General features: G+C 41.0%; 1 pseudogene; it reads right to left on the minus strand.

Moving 5' to 3' along the window:
• The window catches only part of LOC149249122 (uncharacterized), a 53,431-nt pseudogene that overhangs the window by 8,135 nt on the left and 21,796 nt on the right, over positions 1-23,500 (minus strand).

A 23,500-nucleotide genomic window follows, 5' to 3' on the forward strand; every position in this document is an offset into this window, starting at 1 on the left:
GCAAAGTAGATCAATGCTGCTTCAGTCTATCTCCGGGTTTTGTTTATAAACTAAACAATTGATTTGTAAACATCCTAATTGCCCTTGTGGTGGCTCTAGTAACCTCCTTAGATCTACCCTTGTGATTTATTTACTGATTATCACTTGCTCAACCTAAATCCCTAAACTGTGCTGCAAACTGTGATCAAGAACTGGATCAAAAGTTTCGCACTGTACCATCGCACCCTCTCTTCAAGGATATCAGTATGCATCGCACTTCCCGTGTGCTATAGGTGGACTGGAATCCCTGTGTAACAGGTGCGATGGTTAGAGAAGGCTAATTTTGCCTCCAGACTTTGGTTTTTCTTCACTCTTTTCAGCTCTATTCAGGAATTTTGCTATCTGTAGTTAGTATACCTCTGTGGAAACCCCCATCCTTGCCATTATTCCACCTCCATTATGCAAAGAACTGTAAATGTTTTTATGTATTGTGAGCCATTTTCAGTTCTCTTTTACAAAGAAGTAGCATAATTGAACTATCGTTTCTTGATTTGGAAGTGTCGCAAGTGTCGTTTTCAGTCATAGAAGAGAATCCAATTGTTCTTGATAGTCGATTACACTGTTACTCTTATATTTGATTTGAATTAGTAGTTTTTCAAGTGTCAAAAGAAAGTTTTCAATTCCAAATCGCAAAGTGTCGTCATTGTGTTCATTTTGTCTTGAAAAGAAGCTTGTTAGTAATCTCGCTTTGAAAAATAATTTAGATTTGAGCTTAGCTTTCTTTTTATCATTCACACATTAAGAAGGGTGAAAACAAATACATGCATGTGCATTTGCATTTAGACTATTTGTTGGTTTGATTTAGGGCAGTGCATATAGTGTGTGCTCTCTGCTCTATGTTGAAAGAATGTCATCTCTCTTTCTTTAGTAGCTAGGATGTTCATTGCAAAAAGAAGATTAAAACGATTGTTTATCATCTTAGATTGCATTTTAGGAATTGTATATCTACATCATGCGGTGAACTTGAAAATAAAATTTCTTAAACAAGATAAACTGTAAAATAAATTTAATGAATCTAAAAACGCTTTGGAACCTAACACACGACATTTAGAAGTCTAGGCTAGAGACGTATTTTGGTGTCATAAAGCTTGGTAACTGTTGTTTTTATTGTTGGTTGGGTGATTCCTCCACTTTGAGACAACAAGTGCCAGTACAGACTTGTGCTCCCACGTACCATTGAGTATATATTGGGAGACCACAATAGGCTATATCCTTTATCCATAGGAAGCCGTGTCTACCACCCTATCGATCACAATGCACTGAACACAACATTCGGGAAGATTGACTGCCATACTGTAAAAAGTATTCTGCAGTTTTGCGATTGGTTTGGTAATCCCTCTATCTAGACTTTCAGAGTAGTCTCTTTCATTCCTTTTCAGACTCCTTAAAGGAAAAGGTCCATCTGAGCACTTGTCACTTCAAGCTCATTAAAAATTGAAGGTGACTAGGGTCATCTTTTGTTTTTTCTCAACTCTTAAAAATTGAAAAAACAAGTTGTGTCAAAGCGTCTAAAATTTATTTTAGTCGGAATAAACGTCACCTTTCCTACGTTGGTCTTAGGTTGAGAAAAATGGAGTCCACCAACCAAGGATTTCCCCTTGGAGGAAATCCTAGTCCTTTCTCCTCTTAGGGAGATGTTGGTGCACCCCATATGGCCACATTGTCGCTTCCAGGATTGACAATCGGCCTGCCCATATGGCCCTTCTTGACCTTTGTCATTCAGAACACCGTGATTCCTGAGAAATCAAGTCAGCAACTAGATGATACCAGAATTACCTCCCAACCTTCTACTTCATCCGATTCTCCCTCTCTTCTTTCCTCTTCACTTGATGGAGCTGGTAAAGCCCAAAATCAAGTAACTAAGAAGGAGAAGAAGGGGAATGAGAAGAAAGAGAAGAAGAAGAAGGAGCCAAAGGCGAAAAGGGGCAACCAGGCATCATCTAGTGAAAATCCACACACTGCACTGTCAAAACCTAAATCTCCATGTGTCATTTTCAAAGGAGATCACTATCATCAAGATTGTCCTTGCATCCCTTGGATCTGAAGGGACTGGTCTCCTCGTTTTCACAATCCGGTGTCAACAACCTCTGATGATCATGTTGAAAGTACACCGTCAACTAGTGAAAGCGAAGTGTCAGGATAGAAAAGGAAAAGTAAATTCCCTTGTAAACTGTGTGAAGGCAATCACGTCGTCCACCATTGTCCCTTCCTAGATGAGGCTAAAAGAGTTTTGCATGACCGTCCGGTTTCACCGTTATGGCTTCCTCCTGGATATAATAATCTCTTGCCAAGTCCATCACTAGCTGAAAATATGACTGACACGCCATTGTGGTCGGTCGAAGCATCTATCATTGAAGATAAACCATCTGAATTCAAACCAGACGAAAGTCAAAAGGTCGAGGTGGTAGTTGACCTGGTCTTGCCTTCAGAAGGTCCATCTTCAGATGATACAGTCACCGGAGAGAACAAGAACGACACCGTTCAAATTCTCTTCGTAAACACAGACTCCGATGAACATGGGGGCAGTCTACCCATTCCTTTACCACAGGAAGGAAGTTCGTCAGAGTCATATCCGGCCGTCTATTTGGTCCCACCTCCAAGCAACCTAGTTGTTTCCTTCGATTGGAATCTACTAGGCAGACCCCGTTTACCGGCTAGTGTACCATTTCAAATCATTGCAAAAATATACAGAATGGTCATGGTCAGTACCATCATAGATGAAGGGGCTTCTGTGAGTATCCTTTCCTCAACCACTTGGAAAGTGCTTGGTTCGCCATCGCTTTTGCCTGAGATGAGAAATCTAGCAGGCTTTGACAAAGGAACCAGTCGACCGTTAGGGATCCTTCCCAATGTGCCGATAACATTGAGAAAGAAAACCGTTGACATGAACATAATGGTAGTCCAAGGACCCCTAGATTATAATCTACTCCTTGGACGGGACTATATTTATTGCATGGGAGCCATTGTCTCCTCGCTCTTTAGAGTAATGTGTTTTCCACATGAAGGAAGAGTGGTCAAGCTCGTAGACCAGCTTTCGTTCCCCAGCTCACACATAGAAAATAGTCAGATACCATCCCTGAATGGTATTTTCACGCAAGGAATGTCTCATCAATCCCTAGTCCGTCCACCTGATGAGCATGAGTGATTCGGGAGGACATGACTGAAACCCAGGGGGCATGCACCCTAGTCTGTTTCAGTAGGAAAACCTTGGGCATAGAGTAGGTTTCCGCGAAGGATATATGACTGGTTTATGAGATTAGACTGGAATAAGATTCCTCCGTCAAAGTTATGTGAGTGGAGGCAAGTTGCACCACTCACCTTTGTCTATTTCGGTAGACATCTCCGAGGAAGTGTTTTGTCTGCAGTGCGGATGGAACAATCTTTGGTAACCTGGAAATTTTTCGCTATACCTGGGGCATGCAAGCGAAGAGTGACCATTTATTTTTTAAATTTGTAGGTCCTCTAACCCTTTAAACTCATAGGATTGGTCGTTTCCTAACTTGCATAAAGAAAGGATGTGGGGCAAAGCTTTGTAAGGTGCAAGCTCCATAAAAAATGGCATCTTAGATGAGACATCCTTATTATACGACTGGATTGAGTAGTTTTTATGTGGAGTTCAAGCTCGTTAAAAATTAAACATAAGCAGTGAGTAAATGTTTCCCCCAGATTTTAAGCTCATTCATTGAAAAATGAACCAATTTCCGGTAAATAACCATTGTGAATGCATTATCATCAGCCTTTGAAGCCTTGGTCATGTTCTCATCATCACCTCCACTCTGTATTGGATGATCATTCACCTCCATTTGATTGTTTACCCTTTTTGAGGAACATCTGCGAAGAGTGATCCTATTAGCCATCCTTGTGACACTGCCGTGATTGGAAAATTCCAAACCGTACCTGGAATCAGCTGCTACTGAATTTATCACTCGTTCCTCGGAAAACGAGTCTCCTTTAAGCTCTTTTCATCTGACTCATAAAATATGAAAATATTGCTGAGCAATTGGCCTCTCCAGCTCGTTAAAGTGACCGGAAGTGCTATCCCTCCTTTAGATTTTAATCTTTTTGGACCTGAGGGATTATTACACAAAAAGATCGAGCGCTTGTTTTGTTCGGCTCGTTAAAATTACCGAAAATTCATCCCTTTTGTATTATTTTATACTTTTTCAGACTTAAGGGATTATAAGACGAAAAAGGATTATTGGATTTTTCTTTACGTCCCTTTCAGACTCTCTAAAATTGAAAAGGACCGAGTTATCTTTGTCGTTAAACTTGTTAAAACCGAATAGCGACAAACTTGTCCATACAGACGAGAATGAGTTTCACTATTGCTAAGCTCGTTAAAACATAGCGACGGGTTTTCCCGAAGGGAAAATTATAGAACAAGCATATGTTATTCTCCTCAAGCTTGACAAAAATAAAGAGGTACTGGTCATCAATGACTGGGGAAAAATTGGGAAGAAAACTTGAAGAAACTTTTTTGGTAGCAAGTTGCTCTTGAACATGACACTTTCACTCTGCATCTGAGTCGGGTTGGGTTGTTCCGTTCACTTGTCATATCACCATTGGTACATCACACCATCCAAATTTGGGGTTAACGCTACCAATCCATCATGTTAGTGCCGCTAGTATGTTCAAGAGAAGTTGCTAAGAGAATTCACCTATGTCTCATCCACTACAATACATTCACACTCCATTCTTTCATGACCGCCACCCTGAACCTTATATCATCAGATTGTTTTCACCTCCATCGAAATCATTTGCTCCATTCCATGTCATAGATGTGGGATTCATTAAGGCCCTCCTACGACGGATCGCTTCTTGTCGACATCAACCCATTATCCAGGAAGTCGATCTAGGAACAACCCTTTCAGTACTTTGAAGCTTGCATGCCTCAATGGCAAGTTTCTCACTTCCGGCGACAAGTTTACATCAATGACCTTCGACCGAAAGATTTTATGTGGTGTTCAACACCAAGTCCCTTTTTCACACCACGTGAATTGTACTGTCATACCTTGAGGGTCATCATCATTATCTGTGGTTCCTCTCGCGCCTGTTAATAGCTTACATCACTGGCTGGTAATTAGGCGATGTCTTTCCATGTTCGACTCCAGAACATCTCTCACATGGATCGACTTGTACTTTGAGTGAAGATCGAATGAGATTGAAGACCTCCGATCTAGTTTCACCCATCTGGGCTGCGACATATATTCAGGAAAATAAAGAAATCAAATGTACATCATTGCTGCACAGATAATCATCCAATCTAAGGGATGATGGCTCTACCAGAATCATCAGTCTGCACATAGACGATTGTCTGTCTTATGTACATGAAAATGAATTTATAAAGCTGAGCATGGGAATGCCTACCTTAGCTAGATCATGAAAATATTATGAAGATAATGTATTGTATTGTATCTTATTACAGGTCGCCTTCCAGCTCGAAAAAACTTTGGATCCTCATAATAAAGCAGTTCACCCGACATCAAAAGATTAACGACCTCATGCTTTAGGGGGCAACTGTTATAGACATTTTTGGGCACTGCAACCCCAATCATATATGTCCATAAACAAAGGGCTCCTAAATCCCTAAAAGTGTTATTTCACACCTTAAAGGAGCAAGGTCAGCTGATTACATCATCTCCCAGAAGTTCTCCACAGAAAACTACTCAGAACTGGTCAAATCTGGACCATACAGACTGCCCAGTGCAGAAGGTGTGATGCATCCCACCTGCCCAGAGTAAAAGGTGCGATGCATACTGGATAGATCTTCTGCAGGGTGTGATGAGTGAGAGTGGACAAATGGCAGAGACAGTTTGCAAGGTGATTCGACATGGAATCTTCCAGAAACTTCTCCTATGACACTTGTCTCTCTGAATTCGCCCAGGGATGAGTAAGAGATCATCAATCTCCAAGTGGAATCAAGAACTATTAGAGAGAAGACACTAATCAAATCTCAGAAGCTGACTCACCTCCCTACAATCATCTATATATGGATCCCTCATCCAAGAGATCCAGAAGCTGGAATTTTGTATCTTGTAAGGAAGTGCTGCTGGTTTCTTGGTGTAACATCATAGTGTTGGGTGATCTAAACTTTTCATGAGGTGAAGAAGGGCTTCCTTGCTGAGAGGATGACGTTGGGTCAGAACAATTGGTTGTAATCCTCTTTCCTATTCTTGATATTAATAAAGCTATTCAAGTTTTCCTCCACATTCTTGTATGATTGATGATACATGCATTTGTGTGGTCAATATATATCTAGTCCTATATTGTTTGTGACAGTAGATATCTGTTCTTGGATAGTGTTATGCTGCTTTGATTCCATAGGTGCTCTTTGAAGCTGGGTAGATGAGGAAGCGAGTGGCAAAGATCTATCAGAAGGGATAGGAATCAAGCAAGGAACCAAGCGCAAGATAGAGGTTGGTCTCCTTTGTTCCCCTCTTATCTACTTCTCATAAAGGAAAACGAAAGTAGTTTTAGTTTGTTTGTTTCTAAGATAGCTACTAGTCTTAGTGGGACTAGCAGCTCTGCATAGACACTAGATTTCCCAATAACATAGAGGGGTTGTACTAATATACCTTCCTATGTTTACATTGGACCCAGAAGAAATCCTCACATGTTTTTAGAATTTTGGACATGAATTATCTTGAGTCTTTGAGTTATCCTTCTCTTTCGAATGTCATATTGTGCTTAATTTGTTAGGGTCTTTAGAAACATTCAGATTATTTTTCGTGAGAGAAGGAAAGACACATGATGACCTTATATAGTTGCATTCAACTAAAGTCTCTGTTTAAGACTATATAGTTGTATTCAACTAAAATCTGTATTTAAGACTATATAATTGTGTAATTGTATTCAACTAAAATCTCTATTCTAGACTATGTTGTGCCTTGTATAGCTCTGTGGGACCTATATTCATAATGTTAACTCCATGTATCTTATAATTGTAAGGGATCGACGGTTTTACATCCTGAAAAAAGTGGTTGCATCTTAAAGGGATGGAAAAATATGGGAAGTAACTCCAATATCCAATTTTGTTGGTCAGAAGAAGGAAATGCGTACAATTAGCCCTAGTGATTTTGTTACATAACAGGAGGGAGGTTCATGTTTTGAGGAAATTTGAGATAAGGGGGAAGAACCATGGTATCCATTTCATATTATTTCTAGTTAGTTCATCATGGACAATTAAATGCTTTTGATTATGTTGTTGAAATTGTTCCATGGTTTTCCATGCTTGAAAAATTGGAATTGGACTCAGAATCAATTTAGGAACTATTTTACTATAAAATACATAAAATATTGATTATCTATATGTTGAATTGGCTTGTCGGACTAGTTTGAATTTGAAATGTACATTTTGAAATACGGACTAGTGGTCTTGGTGTTTAGAAGAGAGGCTGACCTTCACATGCAAATGATAAGAATACAAAATTGAGGTAATACTATGTATTGAAATAGTTTATTTGAGTGTGTACATCAAAGTTTAATTTGAATTTTTTTATCTTATGTTACAATTCAATTATTTTCTTTGTCCATCGAAGCTACGAAAAGAAAGAAAAGTTGCCATACAAGTAGGTAGGAGGATTACCAAAAATACACATATGTATTTATTGGTAGACTTGAGAGTGTTGAGATCATTTCATGTTAAGAAAACTTATTGTAACCATGTTATGTGCTTAAATCATCAGTGAGGAACCTGTTGGCAAAAATAAGTACCTTCTTGGTTTTTTTTTTTCACGTGATTGTCCTAAAACAATATGCTAATTGTGAATTCAAGGATATCCTATTTGGGTGTGAGCATACACTTTTTAATGCAACAAGAAATTCTATTTGGTCTCCACCTATCCTTTCTCCCACATCATGCATACCCTTTCATCCCATTCTTCTTTGGGCTGTTCAAACCTTCTTGTTTCTCATCTCGGCTTACGAGAGCTGGTTCTTAGCTGAACAATGAGGTATGATTTGTCTTTTTCATGTAGGGATACTATGTACCAGGTAGTCTTGGGCCTTGATTTTTCATTTGTGTTGAAGTTGTATATATGATATTGTTACTTCCTCTTAAGGTGTCTCTTCCATGTACTTTGGTATCCTGATGAAATGTTACTAAATTCCAATGTTGATTCTCCTTTTGTAGGATCAAAAGTATTGGCCATTGATGCCCCCATTACCATCATATGGCTATGGAAGAGAGCATCTCAAGCCATTTTATGACAGTCTTATTGATGGGAATTATATTCAGGATGTTGTCATTACTAGTTATATTCATTATCCAAATTATTTTTCGCATTTCCAAATGAATTATCTCATAATGAAAATTGTAATTTTGTTTATGAAATTGGGATGTGCTCTTCTTGTAATTTTTTATAAAGAGTCATGATGTTTCCATTCATTTTCTTATAGGAAAACCTTTATCTTTCATATTTATTTTTTTATAACTTGGTTTAACTAATAAATGTGTAGTTTTCAAAGCCTACGTTGTTAATACAAATGTTTCAAAGGCTGCTCAAATGAGAGAATAATTATTTACTAGGAGGATAAATCAAATGGTAAGGATTCATGCAACAACTACAAAACTGTCTATAGTGACTATTTACCTACACAAATTTATTTCAAGGCATCCTATTTATAATTCCCACTATCTTGTCTCCCTCGAGGATGATGATAAGACAAGTTTAATAATGTCTAACAAATGGCATTATATTATCTTATCTATTCCCCATAGTAGAGTGCCCCTTGGCCTTGAGAAGGAGTGAGAGGGCACTATATCAATGGTGTTCATATTAGATAAATTATACATAAGTAGTGGCACTCATTTTAATATCTTCACCCTATATTATACTTGGTAGTGAGGAGTATAACTATTAGGGATGGTGGTTGGTGAAGTAAGCCTATGACTAGCTCAACCATCCATAACCCAAGTCAGTAACACAACCAATAATTACAAGATGTTAACTCTTGTCACACGGAAAGAGTCGTTAGTGCGGACACAACCGACCTCCCTAGAAGCCTAAGACTTTCCAGTGACAAACAAGACAAATAAGAGCAATCCTTCACTAAATATGCCTTTACAATATGAGAAATCAAGTGTTTAGATCCTACCTGTAACCCAACGCTGTTGTAGTAGTCCAGCTTCGTTGATCCGGATGAGCTCCTCCTTCACTTCGAAACCTGCATTCACTAACAATAAAACGATTAAATAGCACCTGAATATCACATAAAATAAAACATATTTAACATATAGACCAAGGAGTATATGAAACAACTCATAAATAACAAATTGTTGAGAAGAATGGACTAATTTGTATTAAAAGGTAACAAAAGGAACCATTACAACCTGAGCCTTGGTGTTGTGCAAGTCCCTCCCAGGGTCCACAAGAGTTCTCCTTTACTCTGATCAGCTCACCCACTTCCAAATGAAACAAGCAAAGATGGTAATCTCTCCTCACAAGCTTCTACAAGGAAGTCCTAATTCTAGCAGCATCTACCCTTAGGAATGTTCAACTTTCAACCTCCCCTCCCTTTGGCCCAATGCCTGTATTTATAGTGCTCTAGAGGAAGTTATTCAGGTCCACCATCAACGGGACAAGTCCCTCTTTGGATGGGATAGCTCCCCTCTTGATGGGATAAGTTCCTCTTTGGTAGGGATACATGAACCATCTGGAGGCGCTTCATACACGTCAAACAAGCTTCTAGAATGCTCTAGAAATGACCACAAGTAACTTTTTTGGAGTGAAACTTGCGCCTTTTGACCTTTACAGGAGTACGAACCCACCCCTTTACATACAGAGCGTACAAGTACGCAGGTATTGTGAACTTGGGTTGCGTACACGCAGGTAAGGCTAAGAGAAACTGCGTACCAGAGATAATTGACTTTAAATGACTTTTCTCTCTTGCTTGAAGTTTGACATGAAGATCAGAGGCATGAGACTTGCCAAGGAGGATAGTATGACTATGGATGGAGCCATACTAACTGCAAATAGTCATGGTGACATTTTTTAGTGTAACAGATTTCCCCCTAAAGTGCGAAGCATGTAGTAGATTAGGGTTTTATATGATCTAGGAAGGGTGAAGTACTTTATCATTTCAAGGAGTATCTTGCAGAGAGCCCGGTCAGAACCTGCAAATATTCAACACAAAATACATATATAAGATGATATCATCGCTGAGGTAGGCATTCCCATACTCAGATTGAAAACTTTAACTAACAATCTAACTACTGCTCTGATACAAGAATGATTTTGTAGTACATCACAATCATAGACTTTTGTAGACACGGTATGGACGCATCCATCTATTTATGGTTAGTCTACTATATAATGAATACAAAACTCCTCGCAACCTGGATGGTGGAAACTAGATCCAGGGTCTTCATCTCTGTTACACTAAAAAATGTCACCATGACTATTTGCAGTTAGTATGGCTCCATCCACTGTCATACTATCCTCCTTGGCAAGTCTCATGCCTCTGCTTTCCATGTCAAACTTCAAGAAAGAGAGAAAAGTCATTTAAAGTCAATTATCTCTGGTACGCAGTTTCTCTTAGCCTTACCTGCGGGTACGCAACCCAAGTTCACAAAACCTGCGTACTTGTACGCTCTGTATGTAAAGGGATGGGTGCGTACTCCTGTAAAGGTCAAAAGGCGCAAGTTTCACTCCAAAAAGGTTACTTGTGGTCATTTCTAGAGGCTTCTAGAAGTATGTTTGACGTGTATGAAGCGCCTCCAGATGGTTCATGTATCCCTACCAAAGAGGAACTTATCCCATCAATAGGGGAGCTATACCATCCAAAGAGGGGCTTACCCCATTAATGGTGGACCTGAATAACTTCCTCTAGAGCACTATAAATACAGGCATTGGGCCAAAGGGAGGGGAGGTTGAAAGATGGACATTCCTAAGGGTAGATGCTGCTGGAATTAGGACTTCCTTGTAGAAGCTTGTGAGGAGAGATTACCATCTTTACTTGTTTCCATTGGGAGGTGGGTGAGCTGATCAGAGTAAGGGAGAACTCTTGTGGACCCTGGGAGGAGCTTGCACAACACCAAGGCTCAGGTTGTAATGGTTCCTTTTGTTACCTTTTAATACAAATTAGTCCATTCTTCTCAACAATTTGTTATTAATGAGTTGTTTCATGTACTCCTTGGTCTATATGTTAAATATGTTTTATTTTATGTGATATTCAGGTGCTATTTAATCGTTTGATTGTTGGTGAATGCAGGTTTCGAAGTGAAGGAGGAGCTCATCCGGATCAACGGAGCTGGACTACTACAACAGCGTTGGATTACAGGTAGGATCTAAACACTTGATTTCTCATATTGTAAAAGCATATTTAGGGAAGGATTGCTCTTATTTGTCTTGTTTTTCATTAGAGAGTCTTAGGCTTTCTAGGAAGGTCGGTTGTGTTTGCACTAACGACTCTTTTCGCGTGACAAAATGGCGACTCCACTGGGGAATCCATGAATGTGTTTGAGTTCTTTTTGATTTGATATTTTGGTCTGAGAAAAATTGCTTGTTTTCTGATTTTTGGTTGTCTAGCTGTGTATTTGGGTGGGTTAGCTTAGAGCCAATTTAGTTTTTTTATTTTTCTTAGCTTTACCAGCAGTACGCAGTCTCTGCGTTTAACACAGTGCGTACTTGTACGCACTGCGTCTTTGTGCACAGTGCGTACCCGCGCCTGTGTGAACAGATGACCTGCGTACCCCTGTCAATTTTGAGAAAATTTCAGTTTTTGCTTTTTGCTCTTTTAGTTTTTGCTTTTTGCTCTTTTAGATTTTGCTTTTACTTTGTTTTTACTGCCCAGATCCATCAGTTTACTGTCAAAGATCTTCACCTGAACTTATCCCGTTAGTGTCGAGGGTTTTGGTGGAATTCATAGGGATTTTGCCTTAGGGTTTGATTTTTAACTGGTCCTGTAGTGACTTTGGCGTTAGAGGTTGTCAAACTTTGGATCTCCCTGGTTTTGATCAGTCCTCTTAGGAGTCGGACCTGTCACAGAAGTCACCCTAGTGAGAGACCTACCTTTGTGTCTTCTCTTTGCGAATCTCGAAAAGTTTGTTTGTTAAAGCCTTGAATTCCATTCTTGAGAAAAAAGAACAAAAAGATTTCGATTTTGTTTTTTGGTTAGTTTATGATTCTGCATGAACTGATCCTTAGTTGAATTTTGACTAAGTAAAACATCCGGGAATCATCCTTGTAGGCTTTTGTCCTCATTATTTTTACTTTTAGGTAAATTCCTTTTAGTTTGCTTTTGAATGAATTTGATTTGATTGTCTTAGATTTGTTAAATTCGATTTGATAAAATAGTTTTACATGCTTTATTAACATAGAAAAAACACAAAAATTCTTTTTGAAAAAGTTTGCTTTGGTAGCATTTGTATACTTTTGGGAGAAAAAGGAAATTTCGTAGAGTAATTAGTGGTCATGAGTTGTGTGTTTTGAAAAGATAAAGAGAATTGTTTCTTTGATTGTCTTTACTAAGAATGTTGTTTTCTATAAAATTTGCATTTTCCAACTCTCTTAGTTAGGAGATTCATTGAAAAAGAAAAGTAGTGTAAATCATCTTAGGTGCATCTTTGTAGTGGTTGCGAGTCGAGTCTACACACCACCAGTTTCATCTCCATCACCTTTTGTCTTTAAGAAAAACCATAAAATTAACGCTTAAAGTAAAATCAACGTAGTAACTTTTATTTACTAGGGCTCTGAAACACCAATTTAGATCAGGCTAGTGTCTTGGAGTAGGAGAGTAATTAACTCTCCAAGACAACAAAACCAAACAAGTAGCTTATCTTGTGATAGAATAAATCCAATTGTCTCATTTGTACTTTGGGAAAGCTCCTCTTAAAGGAGAAGCACGAGCTCGTGTCCAAACAGTGAGGGGATCAATCCTCCCTCGTTGGGAACGACGCCAGACACGCACGTATTACAAACGGTAAACCTCGGATTAACCACTGTCGAGGAGCCAGGGATCACTTGTCGGTAAACCTTGGATTATTGTCAAGGAACCGGCAAGGGGATTGAGCTTGATACTCTGCCCTTGCGTGCTGTCGGAGTGTAGACTGTTCCCCTAGGTGCATTTGTTGCGGTTGGTAACCTTAGTGACCATTATCTTTAGGATTCTACCGAGGTGACGGTGGAGGGAAGATCCCACTGTACCTGGAGCAGACGTCGGCTAGACTCACTTGGATTTTCCGGGGGGTTCACTTCACTCGAGACGGTTAAAGTGGAGGAACTTGTGCCGGTCTATTCATTAAGCAGGTTGGCGGGGTAACTGTTCCACCCGCCACTTCTGTACTTAATCCGGCGATGTTGGGTTTCATCTCCAACTAGCGTTTTCGGTCTGGAAGGCTACTGTTTGTGCTTGGTTTGACACCCTAGATTCTTTAGGCGTATGATTCAAATTTGTTTGGTTCTTTAGAGACTTTAGGTGGTTTGTTTTGAGATTTTACTTTGTTTGCGTGTGCAGTAGTTTAAAGTTTTTAACTGTGGCGGAATTACCGAGACAGTCCCGTAGACTTCGGGGCAAGTCTCCTGAGGTTGTTTCTGTGGCCGAATTGTTGAGAAGATCCCGTAGACTTCGGGGTGAATCTCCTCAAGAGGTCCCAAGTCATTACGAAGGTTTAAAGGTCCTTGTAACTCCTCCTAGCGGCAGTAGAGTAGGTTCACCAGAAGAAGGAGAGTCTTCGTTGGTAGTCCATCAAGATTACCAAAGTCTAGAGACAGGTTATAATCCTGAAGCAGTTGAAGTTTCTGATCTTGCTGGTAGTTTTTCATCTACTAGTGATATAGGCGAAGAACCTGAAATATCTGAACCTGTTACTCCAACTTCTAGTGTACCAGATTCACCTAGGGTAGAAAGAGTCATCACCGAAAATCTTCCTACTGGTTTGATAGCTATTGAAGAACTTGCTCTAGAGGAAGAATTAGGCGTGTCTACCCTTGAAGATCAACCTACTATTGATCTAAGGGAGCGTGAATCTATCTTTTACAGTCCTCCTAGAAGTGCTACTTGGTACCTTTCATTAACCAATTATTTAGACAACTCAGGGGTAGGTTTTTCTCCACCTCGTACTCCTTTTCCACCTGGAGGTATTTATACTCCGATAAATATGTCTGGTCAATCGTCCGTGTTTACTGAATCTCCTAAATCTTTCTTACGTGGCGATCCTTCTGTTCCCACCGGGTATCATTCACTTTCTGGTACCTTTGCGGGGGCATCTCCTCAACCCATTGATCATGGGTTATTAGCTGGAAACAATGGTAATAAACCGTTGGGTGTAGGGGACATTTACATGATGTCAGGTTCAGTTCCCGTTTCTCAACCTCAAGGTGGTCAATTACCGCCTGGGGGGCAGCCTCAATTAACGCCTGGGGGGCAACCTCAAGGTACACAAATTGTGTCTGGGGGGCAGCTTCAAGGTCAGTATGTACCCATGGTACAATACATGCCTCAAGGTCAACCCCAGCCTCAATATGTACCCCAGGGTCAACCTCAGTATCAATATTTACCTCAAGGGTATCAACCCCAAGGGTATCAACCTCAAGGGTATCAACCTTAAGGTCAAGGTCAACCCCAGAATCAATATTTACCCCAAGGTTATCAACCTCAAGGTCAATACTCAAGTCAAAGTTATCAACCACCTCAAGGTCAGTCATATGTTCAAGGTATGGGAACTATGCCTTTCAGTTATCAATCCTATCCTCAATCCGCTTATGGGTCTCAGTATCCTCAACCTATTACGGGTCAATACCCCGGAATGATAGTGTGGGATCCATCGCAAGGTCAACAGGTGTTGCAGCCAAGTATACAGTTGGTACCTTAAACTGGACAACCCGTAGTTTCTGGTTCACCCCAGCAACCGCAACCTATCTAGTCAAATGTTCAAACTTCTGTAACTTCGGTAGTTACTCAGCCGCCAATTGCACCTAGTACTCCATCTCAAACGGCTGCTGCAACTACCGCAACATCTACCGCACTTACTTCTGGAGTATCGACAGCTCCGGTTTCTATTGTTTCTGCAACCACTCCTCAGACATCTTTATCGTTGTCCAGATCTACGATTCAAACCATGGTCTAAGTAGTTACTGAGGAGCAAGTCATTTCTCAAGCCCAGTACCTTGACTTAGTTTACACTCAGTCGAGTACGTTGCACGAGAAGATCCCAGATCTTCCTAAGTCGAATCAAATTGCTGCTGCTCCTTCGGGGTCTCATTCTGCTGATGGCATGATTGGTACGGTGAATACTAAAAGTAAGAAGAAATCCTCAAAGAATTCTTCTCCAATAATAACCTTACCGGACTCCCCGACAGGAGAATCTTCTCCTGAAATTACTGCCGATATTCATGCTGTAGAGTCATCTACGGCTAAATCAAAAAACGGTGGTAAGAAGAAAGGCAAGAAGAAGGATAAAGCAGACAAGGCTCCAAAGGAGAAAAAAGAGAAGTCAGAATCTAACGACGAAAAGCGCAAACCTCGCTGTCCTTGTTTAATTTGTGAAGAAGATCATTTCACAAGAGATTGCCCTCATCGGGCAGAGGTTGTGAAAATCATTAAAGGTTCCCCGACTCATGTTGTTTTGAAAGATCCATTTCCGAAGCAGGAGAGTAAAATGATAGGTTCTTCCTCGAGTGCCAGTGAAGAGCCCATATTGATGATGTCTCATGTACGGATTGCGACTCGATCACAAGATTATGGTAGTAAGAATCCTGTTGATGGTAAAGAAGCAGAATCTTCTCATTCTAATCCATCAACCTCAGCTCCCGGTTCCGATCCACTACAGATCGAGAAACCTAACCCGGACTTGATAATTAAACCGCCTGCCAAGGGTATACTTCGAAAGTCTGCTTTCAATCCACATGCGAGAGCAGCTCAGAATTATAACATTGTTGAGGATTTAGCTGTTTCACCCTCAGCAATGTCGGCATTGGAAGTGCTACAATCATGCCCAGCACAACGAAAATTACTCTTGACGGCTATAGGAGCTGTTGATATTCAGGACCCGAACCTGATAATCTTTGATCTAGAAAATAGTACACCGCGTCTCCCTCATCAAATGGCTTTCCAGATTCCAGTGATAGTCAAAAACAGGCCTATTCATTGGACTGTAATTGATGAAGGAGCTTCTACGTGTATTATGTCGATTCAGTGTTGGAGATCGCTTGGTTCTCCTTCACTGAACCAATCCCCGACGATTCTTAAGGCCTTTGATGGCCGTGGGTTCCATCCGTTTGGCATTCTACAGGATTTTCCTATAGGGGTTGAAGGAAAAACCATTAGTCTCGATGTGGAGGTGGTTGATGCCCCTCTAGACTACAACCTTCTTTTGGGTCGCAGTTGGTCTTACGCTATGACAGCGGTTGTGTCATCAGTCTTCAGAGTTATAAAGTTCCCACATAATGGTAAGATCGTGACGATAGACCAGCTGGCTTACTTTTCATCCGACCCATCCTCTTCAGAGAGTATCCAGCATGTCGGTAAAACGACTATCCCTTACAGGGATGTTGGTGTAGGATTGGTTAAAGATTCCGGTTTACTGGGAACTTTTCCCTTTCCTTCAATCAATGCAGACCCTTCATTCGCATCCATTCATATGATTACTTCAGACACTATTATTTACGATGATCCTTGGATTGTCCCATCTGAATCTGAAATAGACTCCTTCGGTAATGCAATGCCTTTGAGTCCATATGAAATTGCTTATGAGGCCGTGCAGTCTTTTTCCGACTCCAGTTCAACCCAATTCGACCAAATGAATGTGGTCCATGAGGAATCACTTTTCAAATCAACCTCAGAATGGATAACGTTTCCCGAAGTTGTGTCATCTGACGAACAACTTCGCGAAATCCTAAGTGTAGACGATCTACCATGGGAAGATCTTCATCATAGATCTTCGTTTTTACCTGAGGTTGATGACTTTGGAAATGATTTTTCATCAATTTTTACAGCTGAATATGTCAAGGACGCTCAGAATACCATGAAACATCTTGATTCAGAGTTGAATTTGGGAAACATTTCCCAAACTATTGCCATTGACATTTCAGTCAAAACTGGAGTTATTGAAAACATTCATATAGGTGCCTCGTGTACAGATAACGAAATTCAAACATACAAGGTCCTATTTCAAGAATTCCGCGACGTGTTTGCCTGGTCCTATGAGGAAATGCCAGGAATTGATCCCTCCATTGTTGTTCATGAAATCAAGACCTACCCGGATGCTAAACCCGTTCGGCAACGTTTGCGTCAAATACACCCTAGGAAAGCGGCTGCGATTAAAGCAGAAGTTGAGAAGCTATTGAAAGCAGGTTTCATTTATCTGATCCCGTTAACGGATTGGGTATCGAATATTGTTCCGGTTAACAAGAAACAAGGAACAATAAGAATATGTATCGACTATAGGGATATAAATCGTGCTTGTCCAAAAGACAACTATCCTACACCCTATATCGATCAAATAATTGATGATTGTGCCGACAGTGAAATATTTTCCTTTATGGACGTTTTTTCCAATTACAACCAAATCAATATTCTACCTGCCGATCAACGAAAAATGGCTTTCATTTGTCCTTGGGGAACATTTGCTTACTGCAAATTACCTTTTGGACTTAAGAATGCCGGAGCCACTTTCCAACGGGCAATGTCTTACGCGTTTCACGACATCAAGCACATTGTGCAACCGTATCTCGATGATTTGCCTGCTCATTCTTTACATCGAGCTGATCACCTTGTCCACTTACGCGCTATTTTTATGAGGTGTCGGCATTATCGAATTCGGTTGAACCCACACAAATGTGTCTTCTGCATAGAAGTGGGACGATTGCTAGGATTTGTCGTTTCAAAAGCCGGTATCCGCGTCGATCCCTCGAAGGTCGAAGCTATCATCAAATTGCCTCCTCCTTCGAGTTTGCGCCAACTCCAAAGTTTGCAAGGGAAAGCAAACTTTTTACGTCGATTCATTCCTAACTACGCCGAGGTTACAAAGGGTTTCACCCAGTTGTTGAAACAAAACGCTCAATTTTCTTGGGATGAGATAGCTCAGAAATCTTTTGATGCACTTAAGCATGCGTTGACCCATGCACCGTTGTTGCATCCTCCCAACTACAACCAGGACTACTTTTTGTATCTCGCCGCCTCCCACTCCACCATTGGAATGGTCTTAGTTCAGGAAGATGAATTCGGAACGGAACATGTGATATATTATCTTAGTAGGACGTTAAATCCCACTGAGCTAAAATATTCGCATGTGGAGAAATTGGCCCTGGCAGCTGTTCAGGCTGTCCAGCGTTTTCGTCATTACATTCTTCTCCGTAAAACTACAGTGATTTCGGATTGCAACCCTATGATCTATATTTTGACAAAACAATTGCTAGGGGGCAAGTACTCCAAATGGATTGTTATCCTGCAGGAGTTCGATTTGGAGTTTGAGAAGTCCAAGTCTAAGAAATCCTTAGTTTTTGCGGAACTGATGTGTGACTTCCCGCGTGCTGACACGGAGACTGTGGCAGAGGAACCCATTGCGGACGAATCTCTTTTTCTTATCAGCACTTTAGATCCGTGGTATGGGGATATAATTGTCTATCTCCAAACCCAATCCTTTCGGCCCGAAGCTTCAAAGTCGGAACGCCGGAAAATTCGGTTCCAGTCCCAACAATACAGAATTATCGGAGATACTCTTTATCGTCGTGGGGCGGACTTGGTTTTTCGTCGTTGCTTAACTCATGAAGAGGCAGAAAGGGTTTTGAATGACTGTCATTCTAGAGCATGTGGCGGTCATATGTCTGGGTATGCCACAGCTCAGAAGGTGTTGCGTGCTGGCTATTTCTGGTCGTCCATGTTTAAAGATTGTATCATTGCGGTCCGAAAATGCCACAACTGTCAAGTGTTTGATCGCAAGATGCGCGCACCACCTGCTCCTCTCCACCCTATAATTGTCGTTGGTCCTTTTGCTAAATGGGGTATCGATTTTATTACTTGTAACCCTCACTCGGCCGGGGGGCATGCGTATATCATCCTTGCGGTTGATTATTTTACCAAATGGGCCGAGGCGATGCCTACATTCGAGGCAAGCGGCAAAACAGCAGCGATTTTCGTATTCAATCATATTATTGCTAGGTTTGGTGTCCCACAAGCGATCATCACTGACCATGGGCGCCATTTTCGAAACATTATGATGACAGAACTTACAAGCCATCTTGGTTTACGCCATGATAGTTCTACTCCTTATTATCCCCAAGCAAACGGTTTGGTTGAATCTATCAACAAAGTTCTAGTTATCATGATCCGACGAATCATTGGTATTCATCGGTCGAATTGGCACAACATGTTATTTTCAGCGCTTTGGGCATATCGAACCTCAGTAAAAACATCAACAGGGTTCACTCCTTTCCAACTAGTTTATGGTTTGGAAGCAGTGTTGCCCATTGAATGCGAAATCCCATCACTTAAAATGGCTATCGAATTACTCCCAGCTACTTCCGAAGAGGAGAAGCGTCTGTTATACTTAGCTAAATTAGATGAGACTCGACGTGACGCTGCTTTGGCAATCGAGACTCACGCAAAAAGGATGAAAGCTCAGTATGACCGTAACGTGACCCCTCGTAATTTTTCGGAAGGAGACCTAGTGCTATTATATGATCAAGCTAACGATAAATTAGGTGCTGGAAAATTCGTTCCCATGTGGCATGGGCCCTACTTTGTCAAGCGAAAGATGGCAAAAGGGGCCTATGAGCTGGTAGATTTTGACGGGGACTCTTTAGGTAAGCCCAGAAATGGACTTTACCTAAAGAGGTATTATGCTTAAATGGTGGGTATGGAGATTTAGTTAGTCCTAGTTAGGTTAGTTTTCTTTCTAGCTGGTGTGTTTGCTTAGTTTAGGCTGTGTGCTTAGTTTAAAGAGTGTGTTTTTGTCGTTATTCTGGCTTATCTTGGTTTTACTCTTGATATTGCAGATGTCGACGCCTCTCCAAATGTACATTGGATTTGCTGATGGTGCTTGTCGTAGTACACGGAATATCTCTTCCGCAGCTTGGGTTATCTATTCACCCTCTGACGAGTTAGTTTCTATGCATGGGGTGAGCCTCGGTCAAACAACAAACAACATTGCAGAATACAGTGCAGTGATTGAATTATTATCTGAATCTATTTCATTTGGGATTCGGAGTTTGATAGTGAGGTTAGATTCTGAACTCGTTGTATTACAGCTTAATAGAGTCTATGCCATTAGAAATCCAGTGTTATTATGATTGTTTTTGAGGGTGCGTCTCTTGGAACGTGAATTTGATTACATCGAATATCAGCATATTCCAAGGTCTTTAAATACATTAGCAGATGCAATGGCGTCTCGAATGTTAAATAGACATTTGTAACAATCATAAATGTAAATTTATAAACATTTCATCACACATGTTTAACAAAATAAGCCGGTAATAATGATATATATAGATAGGAGTGTGTCAAAAATATGCATCGTCTTCGATCATAGGTTGAAAAACACCTTATGATCGACAAAAATGATAAGTACAAAAAACCAAAAATGTCATATGTGTCTACAAAAGTGACTAGCCAATCACTGGTGGTGCTCTCTATACGAGACCACTGCCCGCGCTACCCTACACAGGAACCTCCTGAAAGGTCCTGGGACTGCAACCACGTAGCGCTGAAGTCGGATAGGAATGTCATCTATAGTGGTCTCTGGTATATCCGCCGTCAGACGCTCTAGATCCTGTTCCAGCTCGGCTAAGGTCTCTGCGGCCGCATCCTGTGGGGCTGGTGCTGGTACAGCTGGTACTCTCCTCTCAAAAGCCCAGAGGTTGGCCGGACGCCATGGACCTACATCTGCATTTTGAAAATTTGTGCTGTCAGTTTTGAGACGATATAAAAAAAACAAAAAAATACATAATTTAAAAACTTGTGAAAAATGAAATACCTCTGTCATCCCATTGTTCTCCCTGTGGAAGAACCATGTCCGGATCATTGCGAAAATCCATTCCAGCATACGGAAAGTTCTGAATCGCAAAGACCTGGCCCTCCAGCCAGTGAAAGTAACCATCAGGAAATCGAACAACTGCTGCTCCCTCGTCAGGATGCCGGGCCATTACCGCGACCCATCTCGTCAACTTAGGCTTCCGAGGAGCCCCAACTGGAACTGTAAGATGCTGGGGGATTAGCATTGGAACTCTCTCTAGGGCAAAGCTCACAACTAAAGGCCCATATCCAAAGGTCTTCAGTTTTCCTCTCTTTTCCCTGGTTAGTTGGCCCTTCATATTGGCCAACACAGCATCGCACCAGTTGAAAATGGTGCCTTGGAAGCAATCTACAGCCATCCGCATTTGGGATCCAGTGGCTATGTGCAAAGCGGCAGCGCCGCAAATTCTGGTAATTGTAAAGGCAATTACCATAAGTTCAGGTCGGGATATATATTTGATTTCTATCCCCTTCTCCTGGTTTTGATTGTTGCACCACTCTAGCCGGAGACTAGCAAGGGATTGGCCACCCGGCCTAGTCCCGAATAGAGAGAGTTGCTCGCCCCTGTTAGGCAAGCCAGTGAGAAAGTATATGTCGGAGGACTCTATCTCGAGCTGGTTTTCTCCGATGTAAAAACATTGATCCTGAATATTCCACCTTTCAACCAGCCACTCTAAGAATGGCACCTGGGCCCTCATGCCAGGTATGGCCCAGTACTTATAGAGACCGCATGCCTTTAACGCATCAATAGAAGGTTGATGACCTATTGCAGCCAAATCAACGTCTTCGTGCTCTCTTTCACGCCAATCCAGCATGGTGAGTGACCAACACACCAAAAAACAATAGTTAGAATTCATTAAACAATTTTTGATTGGTTAAAATTGGAGTTTGGGGTTTAAAAAACCGCGTTTCACGGGGTACGCACCCCGCGTTCAGAACACAGAGCGGCGGTACGTAGTTGGTCTGAAGGCGGGCTGCGTACCCCGACCTTTTTTCCATATACAAAAAAGTCGGGGTATGCAGGTCACCCATGGGGCACCTGCGTCCCCCGAGAAGCGCATTTTAAAACCCTAAACCCTCCAAAAAATCAAACTAAGACTTGAAATGAAATTCTAAACGGATGAAATTGAAGAGGAGGATGTTGTGAAATACCTGAAAGAGACGGCGCTCAATTCTGACGGTCGGATTCTCCGCAAAGTCCACGGGAAGTTTTCTTGTCAAAAGCCCTTTTCTCAACCTCAACAATAAAATGGTAAAAATGACATGGTAAAAGTCTTTTTATAGGTTTTTTGGATGAATGAATGCTAAGTTTGTTTATTTTTCACCATGAAGGGACATTTTTCAATGTATTTTTACCCATCTTAAACAGGTATGAGTAAAGTGTCGTTTTTGTGCAGGACAAAAGGACTTTAGAGTAAAATCATCATTTTTCACGAACCAAAACATCAGAGTCATCTTTTAAGCTCTTTTCTGACTCCTAAAACATGAAAAGATTGCCGAGTGTTTCTTTTACACTCGTTAAAACAGAATTAAAAGACGGTCCCCTTATAGCTCTTTTCTAACCGTAAAAACAGGAAAAGATTGCCGGGTTTTTGTCGTTTCAAACTCGATACGGAAATAAAACGACGTGTCCTTGATCGCTTTTTACTTTTCAGGTCAGAGACACTAATCATGAAAGTACTCCTTGGTCGCAAGATCAAGTGGTTCTCTCAGGTATTATTTTATACTTTTTCGGGCTTGGGAGACACAAATTTACGAAAAAGTTCACCGTGGAGTCTTCTTTAGTTTTTTCAGACTCTCTAAAAATGAAAAACGCCGAGTTTCTCCTATACTGGACTCGTTAAAATTTCACAGTAAAGGACCTGTTCGATTACAAACAGGAACGGACCACTCCTTCTTAGGGTCCGAATCTAAACTAAGTTGGACTCATCCGAAGGATGAGCTTATAATCAAGCATATGTTATCCTCCTCAAGCTTGTAAAAAATAAAGAGGTACTTGCCAGAAATGGTGGGGGAAAAGAGAGAAGAATAAACCAATTTGTCATCCTTTGTTACAGAAGAACCTTATCACCGCTCTTGAACACGACACTTTTCATTCACCTGGGTTGGGAAATCCTTCGCCTTAAAAGTTGATCAAACCACTTTGAAAGTCTTTAACCGTTTCCGGGTATTAACTTTGGGTCAATCGTCACCAAACCATCTGTCGTGTCGTTATGTGTTCAAGAGGTCTCTGCAAATAAACCATTCATATGCAAAATACTTGTCATCCATTTGACCATCCCTGAGTCAGTCCTTACAGCAACATTTCTTCAACTTGAACAATGATTTCATGTTGTGGGCTTGCCTGCAACGAGTCGCTTTCTATCGACATCAGCACATTATCTAGAAAGATGACTTAGAAATCGACAGTACCTTGAAGTCTGCATGCATCAATGGCAGGTTTCTCGCCTTTGACGACAGTTTACATCATTGACTTTCGATCGAAGGATTCCGTGGCGTGTTCGACATCAAC

The sequence above is a fragment of the Pinus tabuliformis genome, chromosome 7 (genome assembly GCF_031772625.1).
Source record: "Pinus tabuliformis cultivar Carrire ecotype Pingquan chromosome 7, CPIR1, whole genome shotgun sequence".
In the NCBI taxonomy this organism is placed as follows: Eukaryota; Viridiplantae; Streptophyta; class Pinopsida; order Pinales; family Pinaceae; genus Pinus; species Pinus tabuliformis.